This window comes from Petaurus breviceps, unplaced genomic scaffold, assembly GCF_028583685.1.
Source record: "Petaurus breviceps papuanus isolate PSGF00001 unplaced genomic scaffold, PetGlider_PUasm1.0 90865, whole genome shotgun sequence".
Lineage (NCBI taxonomy): Eukaryota > Metazoa > Chordata > Mammalia > Diprotodontia > Petauridae > Petaurus > Petaurus breviceps.
In genome coordinates this window covers 5846994-5866729 of record NW_027187367.1, presented here as the reverse complement: position 1 = coordinate 5866729, position 19736 = coordinate 5846994, and the positions used below count along the sequence as shown (strand labels likewise).

The following is a 19736-nucleotide window of genomic DNA, read 5'->3' as shown; positions in this document are numbered from 1 at the left end:
TCTTTCTTTCTTTCTTTCTTTCTCTCTCTCTTTCCTCCTCCTCCTCCTCCTCCTCCTCCTCCTCCTTCTTCTTCTTCTTCTTCTTCTTCTTCTTCTTCTTCTTCTTCTTCTTCTTCTTCTTCTTCTTCTTCTTCTTCTTCTTCTTCTTCTTCTTCTTCTTCTTCTTCTTCTTCTTTTCCTCCTCCTCTTTATGTTTCTCTTGGTGTGGCTCCATTAGAGTTTTTGGTCTGTTTGTTTGCTCTTCTTCCAAGTCATCATCAGGAACTGATACATATGCATTAGTAATTTCCTTTACAGCTTCTTCAGTGCAGGAGGAAAATATGTAAAAGGAGTGACAGCACTTGTATCCCCATCTACCTTCTTTCTAGGATCCCCAGATATGCTCATGATTATTCATCTTGACATCCTCCTCATAATTAGAGCAGGCAATAGCTTGTTCTTGTCCTTTGATGATGGTTCCATGACTTGAATATTCCATGTAGTTTTCTGTTTGAGCCAATAGTAACTCAGACGGGGGAGCATCCAGGTGTTCTTGACCTCCATACTTCTCTAAGATGCTTTCTTTCTGTTGTTCTTTAAAATATTCTTTCTTGACTTGAAATGATTTATACAACAACTCCAGCTTTGTTGGATCTGCTTGGAGATGCACTTCAGACCCTTTGTCATAAGCCTCCCAGGCAAACAACTGTGTTTGTGCCATTGAAATGGTATCTCTGGTATATCTAACGAAATTGTCTCCTGCATAACTAACTTCACCAGGATTCTTTCCTGCATTGGCCTAGGGATTCTCTTTCATTGCTCTGGTTTTTGGATCATAGTAGGCAGAATTGAGATCTAAATTTTGCAAGTATTTAGCAATGACTTTTCACATCCTGGGATTCCAGACTGCAAATCATCTTTTAGAGCCAACATTTTATCCAGGTACATCAATGTCATCCGCATACTTACTTGCATCCTCATCTTCACTGTCATGGTCTCTTTCTGCCTCTTTCTCTCCCCACTGATGTTTTGGGCAATTCATTAGTTCTATTGACAGTCCTGAGGCTAATTCTTCCTGTAGCTTCTGAGTTTTCAGTTTATGCTAGTCAGGTCAACTTTGGCATATTCTTCCACAATCTTACCATGTTCTTCTGAGTTGTAGCCATTCCACTGATCCCTTTTGCTGTTATAGTCAAGCATAAGCTATGGTTGTGTAGCTTTGTCTGGGGCTGTATTTGTTCCTGCAGACTTGGCACCAACATGCCAACGTCTCTCAAAGTAGTCTTGTGTGTGTGTGTGTGTGTTATAGACTCACAATTTTCACATGCTTCTTTTCAGTATTTTGTTGTCACCATATTCTCTTTTACACCCCTCTAATAACATTCTCCAGATGAATTGTATATTTTTTGTTTCTCAGGTTGGAGTCTCTGATGCTTCAATGTGGGTCTTTTTGAGGAATCTATATACCACAGCACAGAGGAGATATACTGAGGAATAAGAGGACTGAAATCTTTTCTTTCCTTGTTGACTTCAGCTGATGCATTACCCAGTTCTCTCTCTTCTTCTAGCTCCTTCTTGTTTCTCCAGTATTCCCATGTCATTTTCCTTGGCTCTTCCAAACCTATGTTACTTGATTCCCCTGGGGGACCAGTGCGTACTGCTTGTGCAACAGCAGTCAACTTGGTCTTGGTTATCTGGTGGTGCCCTTGTGTCTGCCAAAGGGAAGACCCTAGGGGAATGAGCTGAAGATTTCATCCCCAAACAGCATTGGGAGAAGGTATCCTCAACTGGACATTTTGTCCCCATACAGTCAGAAGGACACAGTATTTGTGTGTGTGTTAATAAATGAGTAGTTTGATAGGAGGAAATTCCAAAGTTATCATTCTGTGATTTATAAAGAAGAGGTTGTGTTCATTTATATTCTACACAGAAGGGGAAGCACAATGTGGCAGGAAACCAGGTGATGAAGTGAAGAGAATTCTGGGCCTTGAGTTAAAAAGAAGTGAAGTTGAAATCTAGTCTTAAACACTACCATCTGTGTCCACCTGGTGTTATGGGAATGGAAATTTAAGATCTTCCCTGCCTCTAGGCCCTTTGATAGGCTTAAGTGTACCTGGATCCTGTGGCAGGAGTGAATGCTTTGTGATTGGGCAGTGGGTCAAGAGGGTTGTTACATTCTCTGAGCCAGGAGAAGGCTATATAAGCCCTGATGGGAGGCTTTGCTTTGGGGCTCACTTTAAGAAATGTTGTGTGATTTGACCAGATGAGACTCTGGGCAGCCATTGAGAGCCTCCCAGCTTTGAAAACCCTCTCTGGTAATTTACTAGTTATGGATGTAATGGTCACATAGTTGGAGGCCTGTCTGCTTGAAATGTTTCTCTGTCTTCTTGTAACTTCTGCTTGTAACTTCTGTCTGTATACTCTGAAGTTTGGAGTGCTGACTTTTTCCCCTGAACTAGGTAAATGATATATTTGATTGATTAAAGCAAGATTGTTAACACATTTTGAGCTGCTTTCCTTTAGAAAAGCAGATCTAAGAACCTGTGTTGGCTGCCACCCTGGGGATGCTGGGGTGCTTGCTGCTACACCTGGGCAAGTTACTTAACATCTGTTAATCTCAGTTTCCTTCACTGTAAAATGCAGAAAACAATGGCAAGTCTATCACTGTATTGTTGAGAGGGACAAATGAGAAAAAAAATTGTAAATTGCTAGCACAGTGCTTAGCTTACAGTAGGCACTATAGAAATACTCATTCCCTTCCCTTAAAAACTAGCTCAAGGGGTTAAAGGCAGCTCAGTATTAGCAATAAAGATCTGTCCTTGGAGTTAGAAGACCTAAGGTCAGGTCCTGCCCATGACGTAGCACAGCTGTGTAACTGAGTCAATCTTTGAATCTATCAGAATTCTAGGAAAATCAGGCTAGGTTTCCTGGGAGAAGTCTTTTGGTTGGTTGTTGTTTTTATAGCTGGCCTTGTGATTTCATCAGTTGTGGGGAGCCTAGGGGACTCAGGTAAAATCTCCACTAATAGCTCTAAAGGGAATCCTTTGAGATGCAGCTTTCAAAAGCTTGCTCCTGGAATTTTCCTTTATGATGAGCTGCATTTAAAAAGATATTATTTGAGTTTTGAGATCAAAGGCTTTACCCTAAGATTAGTCACCTGTGTTAAATCCTTATTAGTTTAGAGATACTTTGTTACATCCAGGATATTGATACATTACCTGAACCTCCTGTTCTAATAGTGATAAGAAAACTAGAGTTACATTTTCTTTTGTCTCATTGCTCTATAAAAACCTTGTCCAAAGAATCAATAAAGGGAGTTCTTCCTTGAACTACCCACATGGCCTGTTCATTCTCTATCACATCTCTGACCACACTTAGTGCTGGACATTGAGTGGCTTGTAGCAATCAGTGGAGGTATCTGCCCACTCAGCCCAGAGAAGAAGGAGGAAGAGTCAGGGACTGAAATTCACCTCTTCCCACCTCCAGGGGCAGCTGCCTGTCAGCATTTACACTGGACATTTCAATTCTGTACCTTCTTCCCTGGGACCTCCCCTCCTGGGCTAATTTGCATATAAATACATCATGTAGCCTCTAAGCTACCTAAGGCCTATTCAATTTGATAAGTACTTCCTATTCTGTCCAGGCAACTTTGCTGAAATTGAAGTACTGAGACAAAAATGCAAGGGACAGAGTAGAGAAGGAACCTGAAAATAGACCTCCAGGATTACACATACTGAAAGTAGAAAAGGAAGAAGAAAAGTAGAAGGACCAGTCAGATGTAGAATAAAACCACTTTAGAGAAACCAAAGGAGGGAGGGTTAAAGGAGGTACAGGATTATCAGTTACTACGGTGAGGCCAATCTCACAAGGTAGAGAGAATTTGATTGTTTCTTTAAAGTAACTCTCCAAAGCCCTTTTCTCCCTTTCTCTTAAAATAGACTTCTGCCTCATCAGGATGGAAACATACAGTATTTAGGAAAGAGCAATTGAGACTTTTATCAGCTAAGTTCAAAGGAAGCAATTTATGCTGATATTGGAGAAAGTGAAGAGGTTTCAGAGAAGACCAGTATTGGTGAAGAAAGAATAAGGTATTTTGAGAGCTCATCAGATACATATAACATATATAATACATACATATAGACAGAGGCATGTGTATCTATATAGAGATATACATATAACCTTCTGTGCTCTCTCATAGATTGCATGAAAATAGCTTATATTGTTTCTCCTTTTCCATATACCAAGTTAAAAAGCTGAATATAGTGCCTACTGCCATGCTTCATTGTAATATGGAATCAAACGTAGACTTTCTTTTTTAAAAAAATAAGTTTTAAAAATTTTCTTTAAAAAATCACTCTCATTTCCCAATACTACCTCCTACTCCAACCAAATAGAACCTTTCCTGGTAACAAAGAAGGACAGTTAAGCAAAGCAAATGAACACATTGCCCATGTGTGATAGCATCTGTCCCCTTTGGTGGTAAACCACCTCTTGACTAAGAAGAGAGTAGTAGAAATGTTCATAAGTCTTTGTAATTCAATGTTAATCATAACATGCTCTGAGTCATGATATCTTCTCAAGTTTCCCTGAATTCTTTATAATATTGGGTCGTTATATTCATGTGCTACAAATTCTTCATACATTTCACTCTCAGCAATCTTTCTTTCAAAGGATCACAGATTTTAAACCTAAAGGCAATTCTGAGACAATCTAGTCCATAGTCAAGGAAGTGAGCCATTGAATCCTAAGTAGTTTTCGTCTCTTGGCAGGAGGCCTTTCAAATACATCTTGTACCCCAGCTGCATATTGCTTGAAGAGCTTGGTATTTTGGACACTCTTTTGACCTCAAGGTGAATCACAGGACATAGTGTCTTGATCCAAAAGGTGGGTGTTTTTGGTTCTGCCCGACCTTCCACAGTTCTTGACCTGCATAACTGTGGGAAGAATTATCTTATTGAAATGATTCCCCAGGGTGGGAGCACTGAAGTCTCCCTGTATGCTTCTTCATCTTCATCCATAAGGAAAGCACGCCGGTGATAGTACTTTAGCAAGAACTTGTGTTTGCCCTTAAAAGCTTTGTTGGTAATAACTTTGCCATTTCCTCGGAGTTCAGCTCGGCTTTCTCCTTCCGTCGGGTTTCGAACACGTTCAGTCTCTGCTTTCTCCTTCTCGGTGGCTTCTCGCTCCTCTGTCCCGTTTGATTCTTTTTAGCTCCCAAACTTTCCATGCCTCATTTCCCTCCTCATCCGTATTGAACGCATCCAGGACAGCCAGGGAATGTTTGTTTTCCTCCAGTTCCTTCTTTGTCTCCTTTTCCACAATCTTGCGCCTCCCTGCAGCCAGACGTTTAAGATCCTGCTCCAACTCCTGCTTCAGTGCTTCTGTCTCACCCTCTTGAACTGTTACCTGGTCCTTCTTTGGAACAGAGATTGGCTTGAGGCGGGGCTCCATTTCACTTTCCCTGTTTGTATATTCTTCATACTTGAACTCCGCTTCTGATTCTTCACCAGAACGCCTTTCATGGGCCACTTCCATGACTTTCACTTCTTCATTTTTCATCTCCTTTGCTCGCTGACGCATTGTCACGTTGACTCATCATGCCACGCTGCCACTCGACTTGCTCCTCATCAAGTCCTTCCTCTTCTTCCTCACCACTGTCCTTCCATTCCACTCCCCTCTCCATCTCCTTCTACTTCAGAATCGCGTTCAGACTCTACTGTTTTCCGATGCCAAGCCAACCTTTCTTTAACCTCGTCATTGGTGAAGTTCTGCAAACGTCAAAGCTGGGATCACTAAATGAATCCTCTTCCTGTTTCTCAGGCTCTGCTTCTTGTTCCTTGGCTTTCTTGATGAACTGAAAATCTTCATCCTCCTCACCTGAGGACTCCATAGGTGTATAGTCTGCCCGCTTCCCGGCCACATAACGTTTCACCTTCACTTTCTCTACTGAAATCTCCCCTTTCTCATCTTTGAACCGGGACAGCCCCAGCTGTGAAACAAAAGGGGGCAGCTTCATGAAAACTCTGGCTGCAGTCCCCGAACCTGAGATGGGGAACCTACAATCTTTTTTTTTCTTAATGTTTAGAAAAGTCACTTATACTCCTTCAACGAAACATTTATTGCCAAGGATAAGGACAGATAGCACCGTCCTCCAAAAATCCCCTTATTTACCCCAAATTCCCATTTATATGGAAGAAAGTACCTCCTATTAAGGACTACATCAGGAAAGGGTGAAGCCTCTTATTTAAGTATTTAGGAAGAGTAGGTGTGAACTCAGACTTCAACTGTAATTTCTGCCTCCCCCCAAAACGGAAAAAAATTTATTAGAAGGAAAGTTGACATTGGCCAAAAGAACCTAAATAAGCCTGTAACAGGACGGTTATGAGAGGCTAAAAGCACAAAATGCAGAGAAGGTGCTAACTCATCTTACAAGTTAGAAGGAATGTCTTCCATCTGGGACTTCCCTAAATCAGTGAATTCACAAGTGCAGTTCCATTCCTAGAATTCCGAAGCCTTGTTTTACAAAGTTGGCAGCTGAATGAAGAGGACTGGTGTGGGAAAAAAGATAAGGCTTCCTTCAGCTTCAGTGCCACCAGACTGTAAGCTGATGGCCTTAAGATGGAAGGATACTCTCCCTCCCGAAATTCCCCTTTCCTTCTCTGTGCATTTTACTCCCAAGAGAATATGAGCAACCTTGACTTTTGTTACCAATCCAATAGAATACACAATACTGTTCCATAAGTATTTACAACAGGACTTTTCTTGGTGTCCACCAATTAAACTCCTCTATGTGTTTCCATTCTACTAGTAATGCAAAGTATATACCAAGCAATTACAAGACAGAAACTTTGGTTTTGTCCCTGGATTCCCACAAACCGAGAGTAGGCTAGTCAGTCAACAAACATTTAGGAAAGTGTGCCAGGACCTGGTCTACCTTCTGGGGATGCAAAGAACGGCTTTTGACTGGAAGGAATGATCCCTGTTCTTGAAGGAGCTCACCTTTAACGTAGTGTTAGGAAGGGAACCTGTAACTTCATTGACATCAGGAACTCGTGGGTGAGGAAGAGACCCCTATTGATGCAAATTGGTATTTTCCTTCTGCTCTCACTTCCAAATTTCCTGTCTTTTAAAAAATATTTATTTCTAGTTTTTAACATATACTTTTATAAGATTTTGAGTTCTAATTTCCCTCTCCCTCCCTTCCCTTCTCTCTCCACAAGATGGCATGCAATTTGATATAGGCTATTATAATAATATGTAATAGTTTATATAGTATTGGAATTGTTCTTTAAGTATTTGGTGGAATTTACTTGTAAATCCATCTGGCCCTGGAGATTTCTTAGGGAGTTCATTGATGGCTCGTTCAATTTCTTTTTACGAAATGGAGTTATTAAAATATTTTTTCCTCTTCTGGGAAAATTTATATTTTTTGTAATATGTAACAATATAATACATAATATGTAATAATACGATAATATGTATTATCATATTAAACTTATTTCCACATTAGACATGTTGTGAAAGAAGAATCAAAACAAAAGGGGAAAACCAGTAGAAAGAAAAAAAAACAAGCAAAAAAAGAGAAAATAGTATGTATGCCTAGATCTGCATGCAGACTCCATAGTTCTTTCTCTATATGTCTATAACACTTTCCATCATGAGTTTTTTGGAGTACATTTGAGAAGAAGTAAGTCTATCAAAGTTGACAATCACAGAGGGTTGCTATTACTGTGTACAATGTTCTTCTGGTTCTGCTCATGTCATTCAACATGAGTTCATGTAAGTCTTTCCAGGTTTTTCTGAAATCTGCCTGCTCTTCATTTCTTATGGAACATTACAATCATATACCAGAACTTGTTCAGTCATTCCCCAATTGATGGGCATCCCCTCAATCTCCAATTCTTTATCATCACAAAAAGAGCTGTTATGAATATTTTTGTACATGTCAGTCCTTTCACCTTTTTTGTCGTCTCTTTGGAATATGGATCTAGTAGTGGTATTGATGGATCAAAGGGTATGCACAGTTTTATAGCCTGTTGGGCATAGTTCCAAATTGTTCTTCACAATGGTTGGATCAGTTCACAACTCCACCCGCTATACATTGGTGTTCCAATTTTCCAACATCTTCTCCAACATTTATCATTTTCCTCTTTGTCATGTTAGCCAATCTGATAGATGTGATGTGATGCCTTAGAGTTGTTTTAATTTGCATTTCTCTATAATCAATAGGGATTTAGAACATTTTTATATAACTATAGATAGCTTTAATTTCTTCATCTGCAAACTGTCTTTCATATCCTTTGACCATTTATCAATTGGGGAATGAATTGTATTCTTGTAAATTTGACTAAATTCTCTGTATATTTTAGAAATGTGGCCTTTATCAGAGACACTGGCTATGAAAATTGTTTCCTAGCTTTCTGCTTACCTTCTCATCTTGGTGGAATTGGCTTTGTTTGTACAAAAACTTTTTAATTTAATATGATAAAAATTATCCATTTTGCATTTTATAATGTTCTCTATTTCTTGTTTGGTCATAAATGTCTTCCCTTCTTTATTGATCTGACAGGTAAACTACTCCTATGCTCTCTAGCATTTTTAATAGGAGTGGGTCTTGTTTTTATACATGTATTGAAATAATCATATGATTTCCATTAATTTTGTTATTGATACGGTCAATTATGCTGATAGGTTACCTATTATTGAACCAGTCCTGTGTTCCTGGTATAAATCCCACTTAGTTATAGGGTATTATGTTCATGATAAGTTGATGTAATCTCTTTACTAACAATTTATTTCAAAATTTTGCATCTATATTCATTAATGAAATTGGTAAATAATTTTTTTCTCTGTTTTGGCCCTTTAAGGTTTAAGTACCAATACAATATTTGTATGATAAAAAGAATTTGGCAGGACTTCTTCTTTGCCTATTTTTCCAAATAGCTTATATAGTATTGGAATTGTTCTTTAAGTATTTGGTGGAATTCACTTGTAAATCCATCTAGCCCTGGAGATTTTTTCTTAGGGAGTTCATTGATGGCTTGTTCAATTTCGTTTTACCAAATGGAGTTATTTAAATATTTTATTTCCTCTTCTGTTAGTCTGGGCAATTTATATTTTTGCAAATATTTATCCATTTCACTTAGATTGTTAGACTTATTGGCATGCAGTTGGGCAAAATAGCTTGTGATTATTGTTTTCATTTCCTTTTCATTGGTAGTGAATTCACCCTTTTCATTTTTGATATTGGTAATTTGGATTTCTTCTTTCTTTATAAAACCAAATTAAGCAAAGGTTTATCTATTTCCCCCCCCCAAAAGACCCCGGTGTTAGTTTTATTTACTAGTTCAATAGTTTTCTTAATTTCAATTTTATTAATCTCTCTTTAATTTTCTGAATTTCTAATTTGGTATTTAATTGGTGATTTTTAATTTTTTCCCCCTAGCTTTTTTAGTTACATGCCCAATTCATTGATATCCTTTGTCTCTATTTTATTCATGTGAGCATTTTGAGATATAAAATTTCCACTAAGAACTGCTTTGGTTACATCCCATAAGTTTTGGTATGTTGTCATGTTATTGTCATTCTCTTTTATGAAGTTATTGATTGTTTCTATGATTTATTATTTGACCCTCTCATTCTTTTGGATTACATTATTTAGTTTCCAGCTAATTTTTAGTCTATGTTTCTGTTATGAGAAATAACTCATTCAGGTTTGAGAGGGGTGAAGATGAAAGATAAATTTATTAAGCTACTAAAGTGGCATGTGTCTCCTAAAATAGACACACCCTATAGAAACAAAATCAAGCCTTAAAAACCTATGCCCCACCACAAAGTCCCTCCCCTGTCTCCCCACTGACAGGGTAATATAGGGTGTATGAGTTTCTGATACACTTCTTGATATGGTCCCACTCCCCTTCTCCTTTCCCCCTGCCTCCACTACAGCATTATTTGACCATTAAAATGAATCTTTGGGGTGGCTAGGTGTCGAAGTGAATAGAGTACTGGCCCTGGAGTCAGGAACACCTGAGTGCAAATCTGGCCTCAGACACTTAACACTTATTAGCTGTGTGACCTTGGGCAAGTCACTTAAATTGCCTGGCCCTCCCCCCTCCAAAAAGCAAAAAAAAAAAAAAAAAAAGAAATGAATCTTTATTCCTCATAGAGGAGAAGTTGCTATTTTTATTCAACTGCTTTATTAACTTCTGATTTACATCATTCATTTCCACCAGATTTTGAGTTACAAATTTTCTCCTTGTTTTTCCCCTACCCACCACCCCAAAATAGCAGTCCCACAGGATATCTCCTTCTCCAATCTGCTCTCTCCCATATTTTCTCCCATAACCCTTTAGATTTTCCAGTGGATCTCTATGACCCAGTGCCTGTATATCTTATTTCCCAATTACATGTTAGTATTGATAATAGTATACATACATACATACATACATATATATATATACACACATACATATTTGAATATTTGATTTTAAAACTTTGAATTCCAGATTCATTCCCTTCCTCCCTTGTCACCCACCTTTACTGGGAAGATAAGCAGTTCAGTATAGGATGTACATGTGCGGCTAATGCAAAACAATAACATAGTAGATATATTGTAAAAGACTGACTATATTTCCCTCCCTCCTATCCCACCTCCCACTTGTTCTATTCTCTACTTTGATCCCTTCCCTTTTCAAAAGTGGGTGCTTCTAAATTCCCTCCACCCCAGCCCGGCATCCCTTCCATCATCCCCCTCTAATCCCCTTCCCACCCTACTCTCCTGGAGGGTGAGATACCCTATTTAGTGTGTATTTAATTCCCTCCTCAAGCCAAATTCAATGGGAATAAGGTTGACCCATTCCCTTTTGCCATCCTGTTCTTCCCCTCCATTGTAACCATTTCCCCTTGCCTCTTCTGTATGAGATAGTTTACCCCATTCTGTCTCTCCCCATCTCCTCTCATTATATTCCTCTCTCACCTCTTAATTTCACCTTTTAAGTATCATCCCTTCCTGTTAAATTGGTCCTTTGCCCTCTATTTATATATACCTGTAAACATATATACACACATTCACATATGTATTCATATGTCCATATACCTTCATATATAGACATATATATGTATGTATGTATATATATTTCTATTCCCTTCAACTACTGAGAAAAGTTTCATAAGTTACAATTATTGTTTTTCCATGTAGGAATGTTAATAGTTCAACTTTGATAAGTTCCTTACGATTTCTTTTCCCTGTTTACCTTCTCATGCTTTGCTTCTTGTATCTGAATGTCAAATTTTCTATTCAGCTCTGGTTTTTTCAGCAAGAATGCTTGAAAGCCCTCTATTCCACTGAATGACCATATTTTCCCCTGAAACACGATACTCAGTTTTGCTGGGTAGGTGACTCTTGGTTTTAATCCCAGCTCCTTTGCCCTCTGGAATGTCATATTCCAAGCCCTCAGTGTAGAAGCTGCCAGATCCTGGGTTATCCTGATTGTGTTTCCACAATATTCAAATTGTTTCTTCCAGGCTGCTTGTAGTACTCTCTTCTTAATCTTGGAATTCCAGAACCTGGCTATAATATTCCTAGGAGTTTTCTTCTTGGGATCTTTTTCAGCAGGTGATCGATAGATTCTTTGAACCTCTTTTGCCCTCTGATTCTAAAACATTGGGGCAGTTTTCTTTGAGAACTTCCTGGAGGATGATTTCACTTTGATCATGGCTTTCAGGTAGTCCAATAATTTTTAAATTATCTCTCCTGGATCTACTTTCCAGGTCAGTGGTTTTTCCCATGAGATATTTCACATTGCCTTCTATTCTTTCATTTGTTTGGATCTGTTTACCAGCATCTTGATTTCTCAAAAAGTCATTATCTTCCATTTGCTCCAATCTAATCCTGAAGCCGTGATTCTCCTCATTGAGCTTTTGAGATTCTTTTTCCATCTGGCAAATTCAATTTTTTAAGGCATTTTTCTCCTCATTGCCTTTTTGAGCCTCTTTTGCCATTTGAGTCAGTCTGTTTTTTAAAGTGTTATTTTCCTCCATCAGGCTGTTGACTCCCATTTCAAAATTTTCTTGCATTGCTCTCTTTTCTCTTCCCAATTTTTCCTCCACTTTTCTTATCTGCTTTTTAAGGTTCTCTATGGCCTGTAACCTGCTAGTATTTTCCTTTGAAGCTTTTGGTGCAGGAGTTCTGACTTCACTGTCTTCCTCCTGTTCCATGCTTTGCTCCTTTTTGTCCTCAAAATAGGAGTCTAATGTTGGAATCTTCTGTCTGCTTTGTTTCCTTTGGCTGGTCATGATGCCCCTCAGTCACTTGACCCCTGGGCTTTTTGCCACAGTAGGACTCTGCCACCAGACAGGGGAGCTTTCATACCAAACACTGGGGTTTTCTCAGCTGCCGGAGATATTAGATGGCTGAGGTCTCCACACACTCTGGCAAGCTGGACACACACCCCAGGACCTCCACCTTAGACTGCAATCCAGATCCAAGCAGGTTAAAGCAAGAGCAATTACCCCTAAGACTGGTGCTTGATCCCCCTACACTCTGCAGGCCAGGAGCTGAAGCTGCCATGTGGCGCTGGCTGGCTGTGCTGGTGTCTCAGTGGCTTCTCCCCTCGGGGGGAAAAAGCCAAGCACTCCCACTTACTGGGTCCCAAAGTGCAGACTACACTGACCTCTCACTTTGTCCTTCGCATCTATGTGTTGATAATTCTGGAAACGGCCACAGCTGCTGCTGATCTGGAGTTCCTCTGTCTGACGGCTGGTCAGGCCCGCCCTGGGCTAAAGCATTGGCATGGCGCTGGGCTGGTCTCCCAGAGCACTGAGCTGGCCGATTCCTGCCATCCTGCCAGGCTGTCCTCAGCGGGAGGTTAGCTTCTCTGTGTCATTTTGTGGGTTCTGCAGCTCCAAAGTTTTTTAGAGTCCCCTTTTTACATGGATTGGGGAAGGTAGAAGCCAGAGCAGTGGGGAGGTCCTGCTTCTACTCCACCATCTTGGCTCCGCCTCCCACAAAAAGTGTTGATAGAAAATTGGGCTAATCAAGTGTAGAGATTTTTCTCCTCTCCTCATAGATGCAGAGCCTGATTGTGTATTTAGGTGTTTTGAATGGAGAGGTTCATCTTCTTGCTTAAAGGTGTGGGCTTCAATGCCCAGGGTTGTTGCTAGTGCGGTCCTTGATAAATTTATCATCCTTTCTCCCATTAGTCAGATTGGAAGGGTAGCTCAAATTCCTTATTAGTCTTCAACATTCGCTTTTAGTCTAATCTGGGACAAGAGGCTTTAATGAATTTTTGTAAAATGTTTCTATCTGACAAAACTTTTACTCCAATAAACTTTATTTATGTGTCCACTCCTTAAAGACTTCTTTGAAAGTGAGAGCTTTGATCCTTCCAGCAAGGAGGGAGTCAGAAATGGTGCCGTATTCTTTTTTCTCCCCCTCTACTAGAGCTCAAAGCTCTATTTTTGCCTTTTGGAGGGCAATTGGGGTTAAGTAACTTGCCCAAGGTTACATGGCTAGTTGTGTGTGTGTGTGTGTGTGTGTGTGTGTGTGTGGATGTTAAGTGTCTGAGGCTGGAATGGAACTTGGGTCCTCCTGACTCCAGGGCCAGAGCTTTACTCACTGTGCCAAATAGCTGCCCCAAAGCGATCTTAGATCTTAGATCTTTTCTAAGATCTTAGAAAATATTCTAATTTGCCTAAATGCCAAATAGTAAAATGAATTATGACTTGTCTTTAGCATCAAATTAGGAGTGATACTTTTTTACTTTTCACATGAATTCAATTGACTTACAGTTTCATTCTGACACACAGATTTTTTTCTTCTAATATGTGAGGCAAGAAATGTTTGTTCGTATGCCCCTTTGATATGAGGGAAAAATTCCCTTATTATTTCTTATCACCTTCTCCTCACTCCACTTGGCCAGAGTGGAATGAAGAGGAGGAGATTTTCAAACTTTTAAAGATCTTAAAACTTCTGTTCACACTTTTTAATGCAAATGCTTTATTCCTGATACTTCTTTCTATACTCTATGACTTAATATAACCATCATATAATGTACAAAATAAAATATTTTTCTTTTCTCCTTCTCTCTCCTCAGGAAGGGGGAGGGAAAGACACAAGAGCATTCCAAGGAAAGTCCAGCTGCATATTGAACCTTACAGGGTGTTAGATAACTCACTTACACTCTTTCACACAGAGACACATAAACAAAACAGAGAGATATAGAAAATGACAGGAAGAGTGCACTCAGAAATTGTTGAAGATAATTTGCAGAAATCAGATATTATGCTTGGTCCTAGGTAAAACTTACTTGATCATTTTCTTTTTATCTGTTTGCAACAAAGACAGCTGTATCACAGTGAATGGTTTGAGCCACCCCTGGCACTTTCATTTTTGTTGTTAAGCATATCATTAATATATTCCATAGAAAAAAGGCAGAAATGAGGAAATGCTGGAGTCCCTCTTCCATTAGTCCTTCACTCCTCTCTCTCCTGGCTGGCTACCAATTTACCAAATAAATTGTCATTTGTTCCCCAACTATGCCCCATTTCTGCTTATCTAAGCCCATGTCTTCTATCAGTGGAGAGACCACTTTCACTTTTAAAATAAATCTCTCCAGGTCCTTAAGTGGGAGGTTCAGTCCCTGGTCTTTAACTGCCTTATAAAGCTGGCAAGCCCAAATCTCCATTTCCTCTGGTTTAATTATCGGGATGTGATTCCCCATTTTCATCCCAAGCCAAACCCAGAATTCCCTTGGTCCCTCAGGGCTTCTCCTCTATCTTCCCCACTAGCTTGGGGGCTCAGCTAAAAGGTCCCTATAAAACCACACATACTTTATTTGTCCCTGTTCAGGATGCCATTTGTAATGACTCTTAGGATTCTAGCTGAGGCTTACCTCCATTTCCTGACCCTTGGTGCTCACCCAGACATGTCCTGCATGTTTGCACAAAGGAGAAGTCGAGTCAGTGGAAATGGAAAGAGGCACAGCTTTATTGGCAGGACTGGTGTGTTGTTACATCTCTCCTTCCATTCTCCCAGCCTCCTCCTGCTTCAGCCCTTAAATACCCAAAGTGCACTTGCAGAGCTTGTGGACAGCTCGTGAGGGAAGGTACAATCAGAGAACAGGGAGGCTGTGTCCAGAACAGCTTGTGTACTCATGAGCACTTACCCTTAGTCCCCGAGATTAATCTCAAGGTAACAGGGTAAATTGCATGATAGCACACAATCTGGGTGCCTTGGCACTTCCTAGAGGTTAGGGTGTCCTGACCACAGATGAGATCAGCACATATTGCTGATTGCTCTGTGTCCTGTTACATCAAACCTGAACTCAGAGAGGCTGCCTGAGACCCAAAGTGGGGCTACAGGCCCCAACAACAAATAAAATTTTCCTTGTGGAGAAATAAAACCTGCGGTCCATAGCTCAGGCATACATTTATAAAAGAGAAGAAAAGAGAAAAATTGCAGGCCATAGTATGCCCAGAATTATAAGAGAAAAGAAGCAGCAAAAGTTGCATGCTAACAGGCCATATTAGAGTAATCTGGGCCAAGTAAAGGCCAGGAACATTCCTCACAATCAAATGTAGACTTAGTCAAAGGCTGACCCCTTAATGGAGTGAGAATTTGCATTGGACCTGCCTGATAACATAAGTTGTATCTCTGGAAAAAGATCCAGTTGACCCCTCTTCCTTCTCTCTGGTAGTGGAGAAATCAAGTTTCACCCTATGTCCACCCCTTAAAAAACTTCTGACATCAATTAATGTTAACAGGATTTTACTAATTCAGTCTCTGACCTGAGAATGAAACAATAGGCCAGAGACTAAATGCCAAGAATCAGGTAGCCATTTATTTAATTAGTTTCATTATGAGGAACGGATTTGCAAATCGGGAATCCTCCTGATCAGAATTCCACCTTGCTGAAGTGAAGACACAAGTACATACATAAATCACAATGTGAAGGTGAATTACAAATAATTGTTCCTAGGACCAGAGTGGTTTCCCAAGACAAATCCACAAATGGAAGACAATACAACAATTCTGGAGTCTTCTGGTAGCAATATTGCTTGAGTTATTGGGGGTCATTACTTTATGGGTCACTGGACAAGAATTCTGTGATGGGAACAGGTTGTATAATCTTTGATTCACTTCACTTAAAATACATAGGCACAAGTATGCCAGTGACAGTGAGTGTTGTCAAAGCTTTAATTGATCATTTCAAGCTGTATTGTGAGCTGACTCACAAGAGAGGCAATTCTGAAAAAATCTATTTGTATGTGCATTACACATATATCTATTATTATAAAAATCATAATTCCTTTAACGTCATATTTTCAGAATATAGTCAAATGCCATTTGTACACTAGACATAGAGAGAATGGAAGGGAGAACAAACCAAAGATTAGCTTACCTATTTGGGAAGAAAACACGAAGATGGCAGACATTTTATCTTGAGTTCACTGGGGCCTATTGGTTTTTGATTAATGCTTTGGCTAACTAAGCTTACAGTAGCAAGATGCTGAGAGCCCCAGCAGCTGCTTAGCTTTTCCTGGTGTTAGAGGATTTCTGCTGATAGTCACAAACTTTTTTCTGCACATCCAGGAAGCTACACAAGTTTTCTACATCAAGCAGTAACTGGTGACTCCCAGGCAAACTACAATCCCATGTCCCCACGGTGCAGAGTAAAGAAGATCATCTCCACATCTTTGAGAGTCCCATTCTTCGCAATGTCATGTGCTAAAAGTCTCCTTACTCACAGAAAAGACTTAAAGCCTTATGTCCAGAAGTTACCTAGTACTCTTCATGCAGGTATGGGACATTGAATAATAATCTTAAGCAACGAAGAAAAATTACCATACAACTCACTCCTTGAGCCAAAGATTACATAGCTAAATGAGAAAATTCCCCATTTTCTCATATCTTACTCAATCTTCAACCTCTTTTAGTTTGACTTTTGTTACCACCATTCAACTGAAACTGCTCTGTTAAAAGCATCCAAAGATGTCTAGGTAATCTTGTCAGATCACATGGGTTTAACTGATCTCTATGCAGATTACTCTCCAGATGAGAAGATTCAGCCATCCTTACTCTTCTGAGCTCCACTCCCCATGCAAGAACTACTTTTTGGACAATTACACCTAGATATCCAATATAAAATTTAACATGTCCAAAATAGAACTCATCCTCCCCACTAAATCCATCTCTCTCTAACCTTCCTTATTTCTGTTGAGGGTATAACAATTTTTGACAACCAAATTCACAGTCATCTTTCCATCTCCATTCACCGTTACCACCCTCCATAACCAATGAGTGGCAAGTCTTTCCAAGTCTAACTCCATAGCAGCTCTACTAGCCATCTTCTTTCTACTCAGAGAACCACCACATTATTTAAACCATTATCACGTTTGCCTGGACTATTGTGATAATCCCTCATTATGTTCTTCCCGTTTACAGTCTCTGCCTCTGTAATCCACCCTTGTAAGGGTTATGGGATTTAAAGATCTCCCATGCCCCATGGACGTGCTGACATAGCAGAGCAAGAGAAAGTGAAAAGCCGAGCTAATGGTCCTGCGGTTGGCAGTTGGTGGCAGTTGCCTTTTTTTTTTTTGAGTTAGGACCCCTGCTGAGGACTGCCAGGGGCCGGAGCTGCTGGGAGCGCTCTTCCAGGACGCTGGGTGGTTGCTGTGAGTGGGGAGAGGAGGACCTTTGCCTGAGGTAGCCTGTTCTGTTTTAAAGGCTTGAGAATGTGGGTGCTTTCTACTTTATCTACCTGTGCCAATATCATAACTACTCGCATGGCTTTCACTTTCTGGTTTTGGGACTCAGTCTTTTGGTATCTTAATAAATTTTCTAGTTTATTTCCCCAAATGGCAAACCTGACGTATTTTGTGATGGATAATTATATCAGCATATTTGTAATCTCTATAGGCATTGTGAATATGGCATTGCTGATACAACCCTTCACACAGATGTCCAAATATTCTTCCTAAAGCAGAAGATGGCATCCTGTCATTTCCTGGATCAAGAATCTTCAGTGACTCCCTATTCATTCTACTATAAAATGAAAACTCCCTTGTTTGGCACCGAACTCATCAACCTTTTTGAGACATTTCATTTTACTCGACTCTATTTGTTCTATCTTTTAGCTAGATTGGCCTTCTTGCTATTTCCTGATTACCCCCATTCCTTTGTAAATGCTGAACTCTGTGTTTGCAATGTTCTTCTTTTGATTTCCCCTCTGCCTTCTAAACCATTTTGCTTTTCCCAAGTTTCAGCTTAGGCACCATCTTCTCTGGGAACCCTTTCTGGCTTCCCCTACTTGTTAATATTCTCTTCCTTCTTAGGTTGCATCCTCTAATTACATGTAGGCAGGTACTTTTCTTTTTCATTTTTTTTCTTTGTATCCCCAGTCCATAGACTTGCCCATAGTAGGACTTTAAAAGTGAATATTCAATGGCGTTGTAGTGGAAAGATCCCTGGATCAGGATTCAGGGTACTTTTCCTCACCCAGGACCTTAGCTTCTTTCTCTATAAAATGCTAGATGATGTTTAAGACCCCTTTAACTCTAGGTCCTTTGAGTTTCCTCTGTAAAAAGGAGATAATGCTTGTATATACCAGGGTTCTTGAGAGGACTGAATAAGATGGTGTACATGAAGACCAGAAGTATAAATAGGAGGAAACTGCTGCTGCTTCTGCTGTTATCACCATCACCACCAGCAGATGAAAATGAATGTGTATGAGAGAGCTTTGTAAATTGTCAAGGTGTGGGCAAATGTGGACATGGTTTATTATGGTTACCTTTCCACTACAGGGCTTATAACTATCCTAGCAGTCCCCTTCCCATTTCTTCCCCTTTCCCCTCCTCACTTCTTCCCATGGGAGGTAGACCTAGTGCCAGACAGGGCACCTGTATCTGTCTCTCTGGAAGCAGAGAGTTTCCAAAAAAGAAGTGAATGAGGAGCCAGGAGAACTGAGCAAGAGCAGGCAGCACTCAGGGTGGGAGATACTAGTTGAACCCTTGATTGAAGCTGCCCTTTCTTCTTCCTCTCCTTTCCAAAGAGCCCTGCTTATTCCTTTCCCTGAGGGCTCCTGACTGTCACATGTTCCATTGGCTGGAACAAGGTCCCATGGTTAGCTGTAGAGAATTTCTTCCAATCAACAAAGGCCTTGTTTCATGAAGTTTTAGGTGCTAGGCAGATTAGGCTGTCACAGGGTTGGAGCACTAGGCAGAGTTTGTGGCCTCACCCAGTTTTTTTCATACTTTATATAGCAATCCCTACCTTCCCACCCCCTTAAAAAATCAAACTCACACCACTTACAGTTTTAGACAATCAATTTTCCTAGTTGAAAATTTCCCACATTTTTTCTCTATTCTCAAGTTATTTCAATTTTTCTAAAGTTAAAGTTTTTCTGGAATTCAAGTTATTTTTATTCTACACAAAACAAATGATGTTGAGAAATATAACAGATGATGCAACATATGTTTTAATACATTTAACTTTCCTACGAAGCTTAACTTCATGTTTAGACAGGACAAGTTCAAGTAGTAAGGAATGGGAAAGACAGTCTGTGCATGTCATGAGCCAATGCTGACTATGAGTGAGATTGGATGGAATTCATTGTCAGTGGGAGCAATTTTTGCTTTATTAGCCTCAATTTTGGTTACTGGAAATGCACTTTTATATTTAAAAAGTTGGATTTATTTATCTCAGAATTGGATAGCATCCAATAATTTTGGTAATTGTCTCCCTTCCCACAATCCCCGCT

General features: G+C 39.9%; 3 pseudogenes; 1 reads left to right on the top strand and 2 right to left on the bottom strand.

The window, feature by feature from the left end:
* LOC138150035 (pre-mRNA-splicing factor SLU7-like) overlaps positions 1 to 1595 on the bottom strand; it is a 2085-nt pseudogene extending 490 nt beyond the window's left edge.
* LOC138150214 (antigen peptide transporter 1-like) overlaps positions 1 to 19736 on the top strand; it is a 153396-nt pseudogene that overhangs the window by 102627 nt on the left and 31033 nt on the right.
* LOC138150187 (microfibrillar-associated protein 1 pseudogene) overlaps positions 4690 to 19736 on the bottom strand; it is a 16176-nt pseudogene continuing 1129 nt past the window's right edge.